This window comes from Crinia signifera, chromosome 3 (genome assembly GCF_055691185.1).
Source record: "Crinia signifera chromosome 3, ASM5569118v1, whole genome shotgun sequence".
In the NCBI taxonomy this organism is placed as follows: Eukaryota; Metazoa; Chordata; class Amphibia; order Anura; family Myobatrachidae; genus Crinia; species Crinia signifera.
In genome coordinates, this window is record NC_139219.1 from 327,425,710 (window position 1) to 327,439,987 (window position 14,278).

The 14,278-nt window shown below is 44.8% G+C and overlaps 1 protein-coding gene and 1 long non-coding RNA gene across 3 annotated transcripts in view; one reads left to right on the forward strand and one right to left on the reverse strand.

Moving 5' to 3' along the window:
- The window catches only part of SCARA5 (scavenger receptor class A member 5), a 242,054-nt gene that overhangs the window by 164,085 nt on the left and 63,691 nt on the right, over nucleotides 1-14,278 (forward strand). The gene's annotated exons all lie outside the window — the stretch shown is intronic.
- On the reverse strand, nucleotides 2,941-12,521 carry LOC146064888 (uncharacterized). Its single transcript, XR_014471865.1, has 2 exons — nucleotides 12,106-12,521; nucleotides 2,941-5,646 (listed from the first exon to the last, which is right to left on the reverse strand). It is a non-coding gene; the product is annotated as an uncharacterized LOC146064888 (long non-coding RNA).

The window sequence follows — 14,278 nt, forward strand, 5'->3', positions numbered from 1 at the left end:
TATGGGATTTTCTGGACCTCCATTGGGGTGAGGTGGCTCCATAATAAGTGCATGATGCGGTCCTCGGGTGGACAATGTCCAGGTCTACCACTAATGGTAGTGACCAGGTTGGTGGAGATACCCATGGTCAACACTGACAGAAGGTCGACACAGAAAGGTGGTTTTCCATACTGTACTACCCAAGTGGGCACAGAGTGTGAATATCATAGTGCCCGAAGCTTGGCGCAGCGTACAGACCTGCCAGTGGTGGGCAGTGGGTCGGATGTGGTAATAATAAGTTCTTACATCACCTAATGGACAATGTAAGTGGGTGTTTATTAAACGATAATGCATTTGGATTTATAGCTCGTCTTACCCACCTAACATCATCAAAGGCTAATATAGACCAAAGGGGCAGATCGGAGCAATGCTGTAACGGGAATGTAACATTGTATCTAATCTATGGTATTATTGAGTGAACTCAGCTGTGTTTATCCGACTATCGGAATGTAAGCAATGCTTGTTTCATGTTGCGTTAATTGCAGGCTTATTATACAGAACCGCTGTAACCAGGGGTAACTGGCTACACCGTATGGGTAATGTATGCGTGATGTATTAGTGTGCAGGAAGTGAGGTCATAGGTCTCATCTCAGGCACAGCTACACGCTGGATGACATGTATATAAGATTGCAAGAGGGGGGTGTTCCGCTTCTACCCTCATTACAACTGTGGTGCTGCACTGCTGTGACCATACACAAACCAAAGACGCAGGTGCGCAGTCCAAGCACCGAGTCTATGGGGAAATATCTGGGTAATAATATAGACTTCTTTAAAAACTTCTCTCTAGAATATACAAGAGGTTCTAAGTGCGCACGTTGATCAGGTTGTGGACACCCGTCTGTCACGACCTCTTCTCTCGTATCACAGAGGGCAATGCACATGTGCGGCGATTGAATTGTGATAACAGCTGCAGCGAGGAATCATTTGTAGATAACTATCAGGTGCAGCGGGCGGGCAGGCGTGCCGTAACCATTTTAGAGGCCTGTATGCAGAACACAGGTCTATGGCGTCTCAGTTGCGGCGGCCATGAGCAGATTTTCCCTGATGTGATCAATAGTGATAAGTAACAATTCTGTTATAATTTTTTTTATGCGTACACCCCATAGACTCCTAATTAACCCACTTGCCACAACTGGCAGAGGTGGATACTTCCTGTTACTATTGGAGCGATTCGGTATTGCCCCGGTGCAGAGACAGCTGCTGTTAGGAATGAGCGGGGCTTTCGCTATCAGTGCTATCTGAAGATGGTGTTAGTTCCTGCAGGAGAACTTCCAGTTTTCAGAGTTTGCTGAATACTAGACATCCACAGACGTCCTAATAATAAACGGGACTATTGCTTAAAATATGCATAAACTGGCATTTCAACATACAGGTGGAGCATCCCTTTTCCTTGCAGGGGCTGGCGGTAGATTCGCCAGCCGCCGGAAGGGGACACACGCGTGTCCTCTTACAACGGACCCCCGGGTCCCGGCCGCCGGTCCCCAACACAGTCTCCTGCCTCTCCATTCCCCCCTAACCCTGGCCATCTCCCCGAAGCAGAGACAGGCAGGGTTCCCATCCCCCGCTGCCAGGAAACTGGGATACGCGTGCGTGTGTGACACTCGAGCTTCCCAGTCAGATGTAGCGCCGGCTCGCCAATAAGGGCGGTCTGGCGAGCCCCAGCAATTAATGAGCGGCGCTACTTCTGTATGCATCAGGCCCTATGAACAGGCCCCACAAAGAGATCTCTACCGTAAGCAGATCAGCAGACTCAGCGCCTACTGTCCGCATCCGGTTGGGATATGGTTACGGACAAGCGCGAGTTAACGTTCCACAAATGATGCAGGATTTACTGCCTGCGTCCTCTGTGAGTTATGCCTGGTACTTAGCATCGTATCAGTGGACGGAACACGTCTCGGTGCAATGTGTGTTTGGAACGTCAGTCTGTCTCCCCGGGGAGGACGCCGCAGGAGGGCGGTACATCTGTGTTTCATAGTGCACAGCCTGGAAGTGCCGCATTCTGGGAGTGAAAATAAATTAAACAGATTATCTATTGTGGAAATCCACAGGGGGACGCGACCTGACGGAAAGCAATGATTTGTTGTCAGATTGGGTTTCTGTGCACGTAAAACGCTTTCACTCAAGAATAGAAGGGATTAACACGTGTGCAAGATTTGGGTGGAAAGGGGCCATCTATTCGCATCTCCAAATATTTATTACATAACCGTCCCTGTGACCCCGGCTCTAAACAATACATGTACAGTGTCCTCTCTTCTGTGTCCAAACAGAGAAGAACATAGAGATAAAACAATGTCTACAGCTAATATGAGGTAAATGTACTAAGAGGAGAGTTCTGTTGAAGATGGGATGTTGCTACGGGCAACCAATCAGATCCTATTATCTTGTAGAAGGCGCTAAATAAATGAGAAGTAGAACATCCCATCTTCAATGTATAGATGCAGCCACACCACCTACTCCCCCTATACTGTGAGTAGATGAAGCCACACCACCCATTCCCCCTATACTGTGAGTAGATGCAGCCACACCACCTACTTCCCCTATACTGTGAGTAGATGCAGCCACACCATATACTTCCCCTATACTGTGAGTAGATGCAGCCACACCACCTACTCCCCCTATACTGTGAGTGGATGCAGCCACACCATATACTTCCCCTATCCTGTGAGTAGATGCAGCCACACCAACCATTCCCCCTATACTGTGAGTAGATGCAGCCACGCCACCTACTTCCCCTGTACTGTGAGTAGATGCAGCCACGCCACTGTTGGGAAATCGATCATGCGCCGATGTATCGATTTCCTCATATATTAATTACCTTATTTGACCTCAGTGTGAAGACCCCTTAGAGCTCCGTGAGAGTGTAACCTCATATGATATGACCAGTAACGAGGACCACAGATACAAGGTTGAACTCTGATTTAATGATGACGAAAACAACATATTTATACACAACAAACGACGCTGGTTCAATTACATGATTGGTTAATATTTGGTGCAGAGGTAGGGAAATAGCAGTGTCTTTGTGGGGTGGCTTATACATCGCCTTGTGTAGTATTCGTTAGTTATGAGAAAGCACAGAATGTACAGTGTCTAAGGAAAGTAACAAAGTTTATGATAGCAGCGAGTACTGGAAAAGAGCCAGGATATAACCACCTTGAAATCAGCAGGGACAGACACAGAGAAACAAGATGGCTGATTAACCCCTCAATAGAAACAAGATGGCTGATTAACCCTTCAATCCCCTCTTAGAATCAATGTCCTTTTTAGACAATTTGATTCTTGTAGATGGCATCTTGTTTGGTACGATGGATTTTAACATATTCACTATAATCTTCTGGTGAGGGAAGGCTTTTGGCGAGATCAGTGTACATAGCAGGTGTTACATTATCCAGGTACTTGGAACCAATCTTCTTACATATGGGAAAGACACAATATCCTACTATCATAAGTACAATAATTATAATGAGAATAAACATGCCTATTTGTGTTAGTGCGTGTTTCCAATCATTTAACCATCCAAACCAGCTACTCCAGGGGTCCGTGACACCTGAGTTCTTCTTGAGTTCGATGGATAAATCTTCTAGATGTTTAATAGCTAGGGTAGTTTTCCCATTAGGACCTGTGTTGTCTGGGATATAAGTACAGCATCCATCAACCTTACCTATGTACACACAGGTTCCTCCTTTCTCGGCAAGCATCATATCTAAAGCCATGCGATTCTGAAATGTCATTTGTGATGTAGCTTCTAACTGTTCAGCAATACCTTTCAAAGCGTCCCTAGTATCATTAACGAAGCGCTGTTGATTATAATATATGTAATTTATCCAGTTCACATTTTTATTGATGGTTACCTGGGGAAGCAGGGACTCGAAGCCGGCAGCGACCTCATCACGAGCCTTAAATTCTTTAGGAACTCCCCGGGGAACACCAATAGTGTCTATGTATATGTGTGGATCGAAGCTTTCCTTTGGAGCTTCTCTTTTGTTTCTGGAGTTTGTGGTAGGTTTATTTGTGGGAGGAGGCTCAGACAAATCGGCTGGGAGAATGTGTATGGGCATAATGATCTTTGCCAGGGCACACTCTCCTTTCCAAGGATTGTCCAGCTTTGTCCTGAGTCTCATGTCTCCACAAATAAAATAAATGTCTCCTAATGATTTTTTCATGGTGGGTACACTGATATGTCTTCGTTCAGCACAATACCCATCAGGAAACAATTTCAGATCTACAGTGTTTTGTGCAGTGCTGTTTGAGTAATAACATGTATAATTACCAGGATAAATGGTTATGGTACTACCAGGATTGGTATTCTTTACCATTATGGGATATTCTTTCTTCCATTGTTCACATTTAGTTTCTTCTACAATAGTATCAGTATACAGGCTAAAGAAACATTTATCTTGGTCTGAAGGTATGTGTATGGGCACCGTACCCAAGTGGGGTCTGGATTTTCCACACACATAACAATCAGTTTGATTAACTTTACGTGCATTATATTTCATCCATTCTAGCCAATAATTTACGTCAGATAATCCAGTTTCTATGGATATAGTGTCTTCGTAAGTGGGGTTGTTAATGGCTAACATTTCATTAAAAGTAGTGACATGTGGTTTAAAGAATGATGATGGTGTTTTAGGTTTTACAGTGGTTTTGAGGGCGGTGTATTCTGGGTTATCATACATGTCTTTTAAATGAAATCTTCCCCTTGGGCCCCCGCTTTCTCCTGATTGATATTTACCCATGACATATAGTCCGGCATCGCCGGGGGCCGGGTTTTCTAGGTTAATGATAAATTGGCTATTGCAAGTGCCCTTTTTTCGTAGGGACATACGGGCTAGTAAGGATCGACCATTGGACCATTTATGGATGCCAACATCGGGGTAATATCCCCAGTCTTGGCTGATATCAAAGGCAGTGGTATCTGCTCTAGTGTTCCACCCAACAGCCCCCCATGAGTTGCAAGAATCTCCCCAGTAAGTACTAGTGATACAGATATATACGTGACTTACAGCGTGTGGTGTGTGGTGGATGTTACACAGCCATGGTAGCGGTGGTTCTCCTCGATTCCCGCCTTGATTGTTTGAACAAGATACAATATCACAATAAGAAAATATAAAAGTAGCGACAGTCGTGCTAGAAGAATTATACCAGAAGGTAAAGCGTCCATCATTTTGAGTAATATCAACTTCAGCAAAACAGTTATAAAGAACAAGCCCGAATAAAATCACTAGGGCTAAGGTGGGGGGAGTCATATCCTGTAGCGTCGTCCTTGGCTTCAGAATGTTGTACCCCTGATTCCTCGTCACCTCCAGCCGGCAGGTCTTCTCCAGGTTGGAGGTCAGAGCCACTGGCCCCCGTTATTACCTCTCTCGTCCCGTCTGTGTCAGTCTCGGGATCGGTGTCGACCTCTGTGTTGACGTGTGGTGGAGGTGGAATTTTCTTCACTCTGGATGCATGGATCCACGTTGGTCCTTCGTCGGTGAGGACAGCCGTCCTGGTGACTGCGACCACTTCTGTCTCTGGTCCGTAGGTGAAGTCTCCGGGGTGCTTGTTTCTCGGCAACACTTTCACTACGACCTTGTCTCCAACCCTGAATGGGTGAGTGGGTATCTGTGGATGAGAAGGATTCTTAAAGATAACATTTTGTTCAACTTCATTAAGTTTCTGTATTAGAGATCTGACGTACTCTTCTCTTATTATGTCTAGATCTCCCTCAGTTGTAACTAGTGGTTTCTTTGCCCAGGGCGTGGGAAAAGGTCTGCCCATTAGTATTTCAAAGGGGGAGTAACCTAGAGTCTTTTGTGGTGTCATTCTAATTTCAGCCAATACGATAGGAAGGACTTGTTTCCATTTTGCAAATGTACCTCCTGTCGCTTTACGTAGTTTATCTCTAAGAGTACGGTTCATGCGTTCCACGATACCGGAACTCTGTGGATGATATGGAATGTGAAACTTCCATTCTATTTGCAGTGCTTTGACTAGTTCTGCTGTGACCTTGGCTGTGAAGGCTGAACCTTTATCACTATTAATTTGAAGCGGGCATCCCCAGCGCGGAATGATTTCTCGCGTGAGTATGCGGGCTACTGTTTTTGCATCTTCTGATTTAGTGGCATATGCTTCTGGCCACCGAGAAAACATGTCGACAATGACCAGGGCATATTCCTGTCTTCCTGCATTATTGATATGTGTGAAATCGATTTGCAGGTGAGTGAATGGAGTGGTTGGGTATTCTAGGTGCTGGTGTCTTGCTTTGTCTGGGTTATTTGGGTTGTTTCTGAGACATATTATACATCTACTGATGTATTGTTTAATGAGATCTTTTGCATTAGTAATGTAGAAATCATTGGAGAGGAGTAAAGTAGTTGTTACTATACTATGGTGTCCTACTCCGTGGTAATGTGCTATGAACAATGATGCACTGGTTTGGGGTATACATGGTTTCCCCTCTTTGCAGATTAATCCAGTCCGTGGATTCTTCTGCAGTATTGGATATGTCCAATCTGATAGATCTGAATTAGAGGCAGCAGCCTGTAACTCTGTCAGTAGGTATGTATCATCTAACGAAGGAGGCGAGATGACAGCAAGAGTGAGGTTATATGTTGCTATAGTGGCAGCACGTTTAGCAGCGGTATCAGCAAGAGCGTTGCCTTTGCTGATATCATCCTTTCCTCCAGTGTGTGCTTTACAATGAAGGATGGCAATTTGAGATGGTAATGTAATTGCGTGTAAGAGATCTGTGATGAGTTGCGCATGTGATATGCCTTTCCCATCAGCGCCAGTGAAGCCTCGGCGTTGCCAGATCATACCATGATCATGAACAACTCCGTAAGCGTATTTGGAGTCTGTGTAAATTGTGACAGGTTTGTCTTTGTAAATGTGACAAGCTCGAGTGAGTGCAATGAGTTCTGCAGCTTGTGCTGACTGTAAGGGGACTGTCTTTGCTTCAAGGGTGGTGTTTGGAAGTTTAACCACTGCATATCCTGCCTGGTACGTGTTGTCATTGGGACGGCTGCAGGAGCCGTCAACAAATATTATGTCGGCATCGGGGATAGGCACAGTCGACATGTCATGTTTGGGTGAAGTTTCTGAGTCAATTGTCAGAGTACAGTCATGTTGAGGCGGCGCCTCGTCGTCAGGTCCTTTAAGACCTAAAAGTGCGTTTAGTACAGGGACAGGTCCTTCTGTGTTTGTTGCGTATTTTACAGTGAGAGAAGGGTTCCCTAGTAGGAGTACTTCATAGCCGCTGAGTCTTTGGGCAGACATGTGTTGTGTGTGTAGACCTTTGAGGATGGAGAGGACATTATGTGTGGTATGTAACACAGTAGGATGTCCTAATGTAAGTGATGTGGACATCTCAACAACCATTGCACATGTAGCCAGTGCTCGAAGACAAGCTGGCATTCCTTGCACAGTGACAGGCATTACCTTTGAGAAGAATGCGACTGGGCGCATTTTGCCTCCATGAAGTTGGGTCAGTACACCCGCCATAGTTGTACATGTGTCCCTTGCAAACAAGTGAAATGATAACATATAGTCCGGGAGACCAAGCGCGGGACTCTGTACTAACATTTCTTTCAATTTTTTAAATGCAGAATACATTTCATCTGACCATTGTATAACCTTGGGTTTGTCTTTGAGTGTGCATTGTCTCAAGATATTATCATAGTAGGAACAATCAGAGATCCACTGTCTGCAGTAACTTACCATACCCAAGAAAGACAACATATCCTTCTGGGTAGTTGGGGTGACCAGGCCCAATACAGACTGTATGCGTTGTGGACTGATTTTTCTTTCTCCCTCAGAGAGTACAAAACCCAGGTAATTGACATGCGTTTTACACCATTGCAATTTTTCTCTTGACACTTTGTGTCCACATTCTGCTAACCAGTTTAACAATGAGATTCCATCTAACCGGCTGGTCTCCTCGGTGACACTACAGAGAAGCAGATCATCTGCATACTGTAGCAGGACAGAACTATGGGGGGGGTGCCATGGAGCCAATGTGGCTTGGAGGATTATGCTATAGACCACTGGAGAGTCAATATAGCCTTGGGGTAAACGACACTAGGTTAATTGTTTACCTTCAAATGAAAAAGCAAAGAGTAATTGGGTCTCTGTGTCTATAGAAATGCTAAAAATGCGTTTTTCAAATCTATTACATTAAAGTGGGTTGCGTTTGCAGGGATTGCTGAGATGAGTGAATTGATGTCAGGTACTATGGGTGCAATAGGAACAATGAGATCATTTACTTTTCTCAAGTCTTGTACGAATCTAACAGAGCCATCGGCCTTAGCAACAGGGTTGATAGGTGTCGAGTAAGGTGAGACAATGTACTTGAGTATGCCTTGTTCGAGGAAGTCATGTATCATAGGTCTAAGACCTTCAATCTTTTCTGGTGAGAGTGAATATTGTCTGCAAAACACGGGTTGTGTATCTGGTTTGAGCTTGGCTTTGTATGGTGTACAGGGTATGAAGCCAGTGTCATAAGGGCCAATGGCCCAAATTCTATCATCAATTTGATCAAGTGAGTTGTCCAGAGTATTTTGTAGTGACACAAAGTGTGGGGAGGTGACTTGGAGCCCACTCCCTTGTGGAGAGGGTGAGATGGAGATGTGGAATTTACTAAACAAGTCACGGCCTAGTAAGTTAACAGGACATTCTGGGATGATCCTGAATTGGTGTATACCTAAATGTTTTCCCTTGACAGAGCGTATGATAACTGGGTCAGTCAGGTATGTGTCAGTGGGTATCCCGTTGATTCCCATTGAAGGAGTAGTCTTTTGCAGTTCACCATCATAGTTAAGAGAACACAAAACACTGGTTGTTGCCCCACTGTCTACTAGAAAGGACAGTTTTTTATCATCAACATATAATGTGATGAGGGGTGAATCTTCCCAATGAGTAGTGAACTGTGCAAAAGATGGGATACCCTCCTCCGGGCCCCGTCAATGTGCAGGGTCAGACCAGTCCACTCTGAAACGTACATGGTCTTGAACTGATGTTGAGTGTGGTCTGTATGGTCCCTGTTGGGGTCTGGGAGTGTAAGGTTGTTGTGGTTTCTGGGGAGGGAGTGGACAGTCCTTAGCCCAGTGTGTATTCTGGCCACAGTTGAAACAAGTTGTTTGTCTTGGTACTGCACCAGTATTGTTGTAATCTCTGTTGTATGGAGGCTCACGGGGTGTTGGACCCTGAGGGGGTCTATATGGTCTTTTCTGGTTATTTTGTGGGATCCCCCTATTTGGTCTATTTGGTGGGCCTCTGTTATTATTTTGGAAGTTGTGAGTAGAAGTGACGACAGTCTTCTTCATATCAAAACATCCAGCAGATTCTTTTTCATATAAGTGCTCACTAAATTCAGTGAGTTTGTCAGATGTCCAGGTAGAGACATTCTGTTTGACAGTGGTAATAATAGATGGATGTAAATTATTAATAAATGTGGAAATGAGGAGTGTATCCATTTCAGGATCCAAACCAGCCTCCTCAGACCAACATTTCTTGAATCTTTTCCAAAATTCCGTGACCGTCTCAGTTGCCTTATGTTTGCAGGCCACTGCGACGGGCAGAGAAGACTTAGTTTTAAAAACTTTTGTCATTTCTGTACTTATTTCTTCCCACATGGTTTTTACGCTGTCTGTTTTGTTTAAAGGATAATCCTTAGTGGACATTTTAGCTGGACAGTCGACGATGGTTTTTATATTTTTCCAATCCCATTTGGGGTTGTGGTCAGTGACATTGTTGACAATCAGTATAATGTCATCATGGGTATAGTTGCGACCTGTGCAAGCCTTTTTTAAGTATGCTATAGTACCGGTGGGACTGACATGAGGTTTGGGACAATGTTTAATTATCCTATTTAGTTCTTCAAGGTCCATGGCCTTGATAAGAAGTTGGTCTCCTATAGTCATAAAGGGACCGAGAAATCCTGAGGCAGAGGCCCCGGCGACGGAGTCATCAGCCCCGGAGGTCCTCTGGTCAGTCATTTCTATTTTGGTAATGTTTCTACTGGCCCTAGTAATACTACTTAGTGACTGTGGATTTATAATGGAATTATCAGCTGATTTTCTGGTCTTTTGTTGTTGTTTATGTTTAAGCATCTCTGTGGCATCTTTTATTAATTCCTCCAATTCCTTCTCAGTAGGTTCTGTTTTAGGGGTTTCGTCGTCAGTGTCAGATTCTTCTCCTAGTTGTTGGTTTACAGGGGGTATGACGTTGTTAACAGGTGGTACTTGTCCTGAAGGTATTGTACCAGACCCCGGTACACCAGGATTGGGGGGTGGTGCACTGGGGTATAGAACCTGGTGACTAATGGCCATCAGGTCAGTATCTGTCAATGAGGGATAGACTGGGCTATAAGGGGGTGGTGATAATATTTTAACAACCTTTTTAATTCTCTTCTCCTCTTTGTCATGTAATGATTTAGATATGAGTTTTATCTGTCTTTGTTTCTTGGTGATTGTGGTGTCATGCCAGAAGGGGGCAATGGTGAGCCATTGTTCACCTCCTGCAGACATGTATTTCATGTCCCAAGACGGATCAGCATCATACCATGGCCAGGCCTGTTTGTCTCCAAGACACAATCCTTTAACCATTTCCATGTAATATGGGTAGTTGCCGCCATCTCTGGGAAATGCATCTTCACTACCACAATTCTCAGTCCATCCCGCTAAATTGTCTACCCATGGGTCAATTAAGAAGTAACTTGTGGATGAATTACGGGCCACATAGTCCTTACATGTTTCATTGGGTAGGGGAGGTGGATATTTGACAGTAGTTTTACTTTGCTTTGAACCCATGTTTACTATAAGTCTGTCTATGATGTCTTTGTGAAAATAATTTCCACTTCTTTATTTGTTGTTGATGGGTATAATCTTCACTATAGTCTAAGAAATATAATATGTCAGATTTCTCAGGTAATTTTTGAATTTGTTCTATCGATTTGGGACAGATAATTGGATAAGTGAAGAGATTAATCGGTATTGATGTCACAAAAGGTGGATATGGTTGATCAATGTATTTCTGAATAACGTCAGTGCGCAGATGACAGCCTAAAACAAGGACTGCTTCCGCAACAGTGCCGCTAGGCAGAGATGTAAGTGTAGATTTGAATCTTATGAGTTCACTATTGGCAGATATTAACTTTGGCCAATAATCGTCTCTTTCAGGGTTATGGTACCAGAGTACTATACTACACTGGCAATCTAAACAAGTTCCTATTTGTGGTGTTCTAGGATGTGACATATATGACTATAATATGAGAGCGTGAAAAATTCAAAGTTTACAGACTAGGGGCGCTGTCACAGAAAGGCAGGTACACCTATAGCAGCAATCTGCGAGAGTTAGTCTTTGTCTGTTCACTTTTAGAATTATGTATTCACTTTAGACATCTCATAAAATTTTTAAATGTATAATGATTTTGTTAGTGGAAACCACAGACTGTCTACGTGACAGTGGATAGAGTCCAGTGGTTTTGTTGCTGAGAACTGTATGTGAAGCCTCACATTGCGTTACTCCGAGAAGGAGAGCATAAAGTCCGCAAGTCTATTGGCATACAGTAGTCAGATTAGACAAATGGTGAAGTTATTGTGCGTGAACTTACCAGCCGCACGGTTTACAAGGAAATACAGATATCACGAGTGTGTATACTCACCAATCACACAGGGATATTGAATGAAAGAAAAACTTATACTTTAAGACAATACAATAAAGACAATTGGCCAATAAAGAATGGGCGTTCAAAGTGAGGTACTATTTAGACTAAAGACCCCAGGTCTCCTTCGTACTCCAAGTACGGCATCTGATCCCAGATCAGGTTATGTGCACAAAAATAGAAGACTTTAACTTCTATGATAGAAGACTCTAACTTCTATATAAGACATTCAACATACCCCAGGCATGGTGTCACAGGTTCAGGATCGAGTATGTCCGTAACCTCACAACAGATTCAGGCAGACTGTAAAATCTTTATGACATCTGTGTAGGAATGAACCTCGCATCCCGGTGGCCGAGCCCCCAGCTCTGTTGGGAAATCGATCATGCGCCGATGTATCGATTTCCTCATATATTAATTACCTTATTTGACCTCAGTGTGAAGACCCCTTAGAGCTCCGTGAGAGTGTAACCTCATATGATATGACCAGTAACGAGGACCACAGATACAAGGTTGAACTCTGATTTAATGATGACGAAAACAACATATTTATACACAACAAACGACGCTGGTTCAATTACATGATTGGTTAATATTTGGTGCAGAGGTAGGGAAATAGCAGTGTCTTTGTGGGGTGGCTTATACATCGCCTTGTGTAGTATTCGTTAGTTATGAGAAAGCACAGAATGTACAGTGTCTAAGGAAAGTAACAAAGTTTATGATAGCAGCGAGTACTGGAAAAGAGCCAGGATATAACCACCTTGAAATCAGCAGGGACAGACACAGAGAAACAAGATGGCTGATTAACCCCTCAATAGAAACAAGATGGCTGATTAACCCTTCAGCCACCTACTCCCCCTATACTGTGAGTAGATGCAGCCACACCATCTACTTCCCCTATACTGTGAGTAGATGCAGCCACACCAACCATTCCCCCTATACTGTGAGTAGATGCAGCCACGCCACCTACTTCCCCTGTACTGTGAGTAGATGCAGCCACGCCACCTACTCGCCCTATACTGTGAGTAGATGCAGCCACACCATCTACTTCCCCTATACTGTGAGTAGATGCAGCCACACCATCTACTCCCCCTATACTGTGAGTAGATGCAGCCACACCATCTACTTCCCCTATACTGTGAGTAGATGCAGCCACACCATCTACTTCCCCTATACTGTGAGTAGATGCAGCCACACCATCTACTCCCCCTATACTGTGAGTAGATGCAGCCACACCATCTACTTCCCCTATACTGTGAGTAGATGCAGCCACACCATCTACTTCCCCTATACTGTGAGTAGATGCAGCCACGCCATCTACTCCCCCTATACTGTGAGTAGGTGCAGCCACGCCATCTACTTCCCCTATACTGTGAGTAGATGCAGCCACGCCATGTACTTCCCCTATACTGTGAGTAGATGCAGCCACGCATTCTATTCCCCCTATACTGTGAGTAGATGCAGCCACACCATCTACTCCCCGTATACTGTGAGTAGATGCAGCCACACCATCTACTCCCTGGGCCCCTGTACTCAGAGTAGATACAGCCACGCCACCTACTTCCCCTATATTGTGAGTAGATGCAGGAACGCCTTCTACTTCCCCTATACTGTGAGAAGGTGCAGCCACACCATCTACTTCCCCTGTACTGTGAGTAGATGCAGCCAAACCATCTACTTCCCCTATACTGTGAGTAGGATGCAGCCACACCACCTACTCCCCCTATACTGTGAGTAGATGAAGCCACGCCATCTACTTCCCCTATACTGTGAGTAGGTGCAGCCACGCCATGTACTTCCCCTATACTGTGAGTAGATGCAGCCACCCAATCTACTTCCCCTATTCTGTGAGTTGGATGCAGCCACGCCACCTACTTCCCCTATACTGTGAGTAGATGCAGCCACGCCACCTACTCCCCCTATACTGTGAGTAGATACAGCCACGCCACCTACTCCCCCTGTACTTTGAGTAGATGCAGCCACTCCATCTACTCCCCCTATACTGTGAGTAGGTGCAGCCACGCCATCTACTTCCCCTATACTGTGAGTAGATGCAGCCACGCCATGTACTTCCCCTATACTGTGAGTAGATGCAGCCACGCATTCTATTCCCCCTATACTGTGAGTAGATGCAGCCACACCATCTACTCCCCGTATACTGTGAGTAGATGCAGCCACACCATCTACTCCCTGGGCCCCTGTACTCAGAGTAGATACAGCCACGCCACCTACTTCCCCTATATTGTGAGTAGATGCAGGAACGCCTTCTACTTCCCCTATACTGTGAGAAGGTGCAGCCACACCATCTACTTCCCCTGTACTGTGAGTAGATGCAGCCAAACCATCTACTTCCCCTATACTGTGAGTAGGATGCAGCCACACCACCTACTCCCCCTATACTGTGAGTAGATGAAGCCACGCCATCTACTTCCCCTATACTGTGAGTAGGTGCAGCCACGCCATGTACTTCCCCTATACTGTGAGTAGATGCAGCCACCCAATCTACTTCCCCTATTCTGTGAGTAGGATGCAGCCACGCCACCTACTTCCCCTATACTGTGAGTAGATGCAGCCACGCCACCTACTCCCCCTATA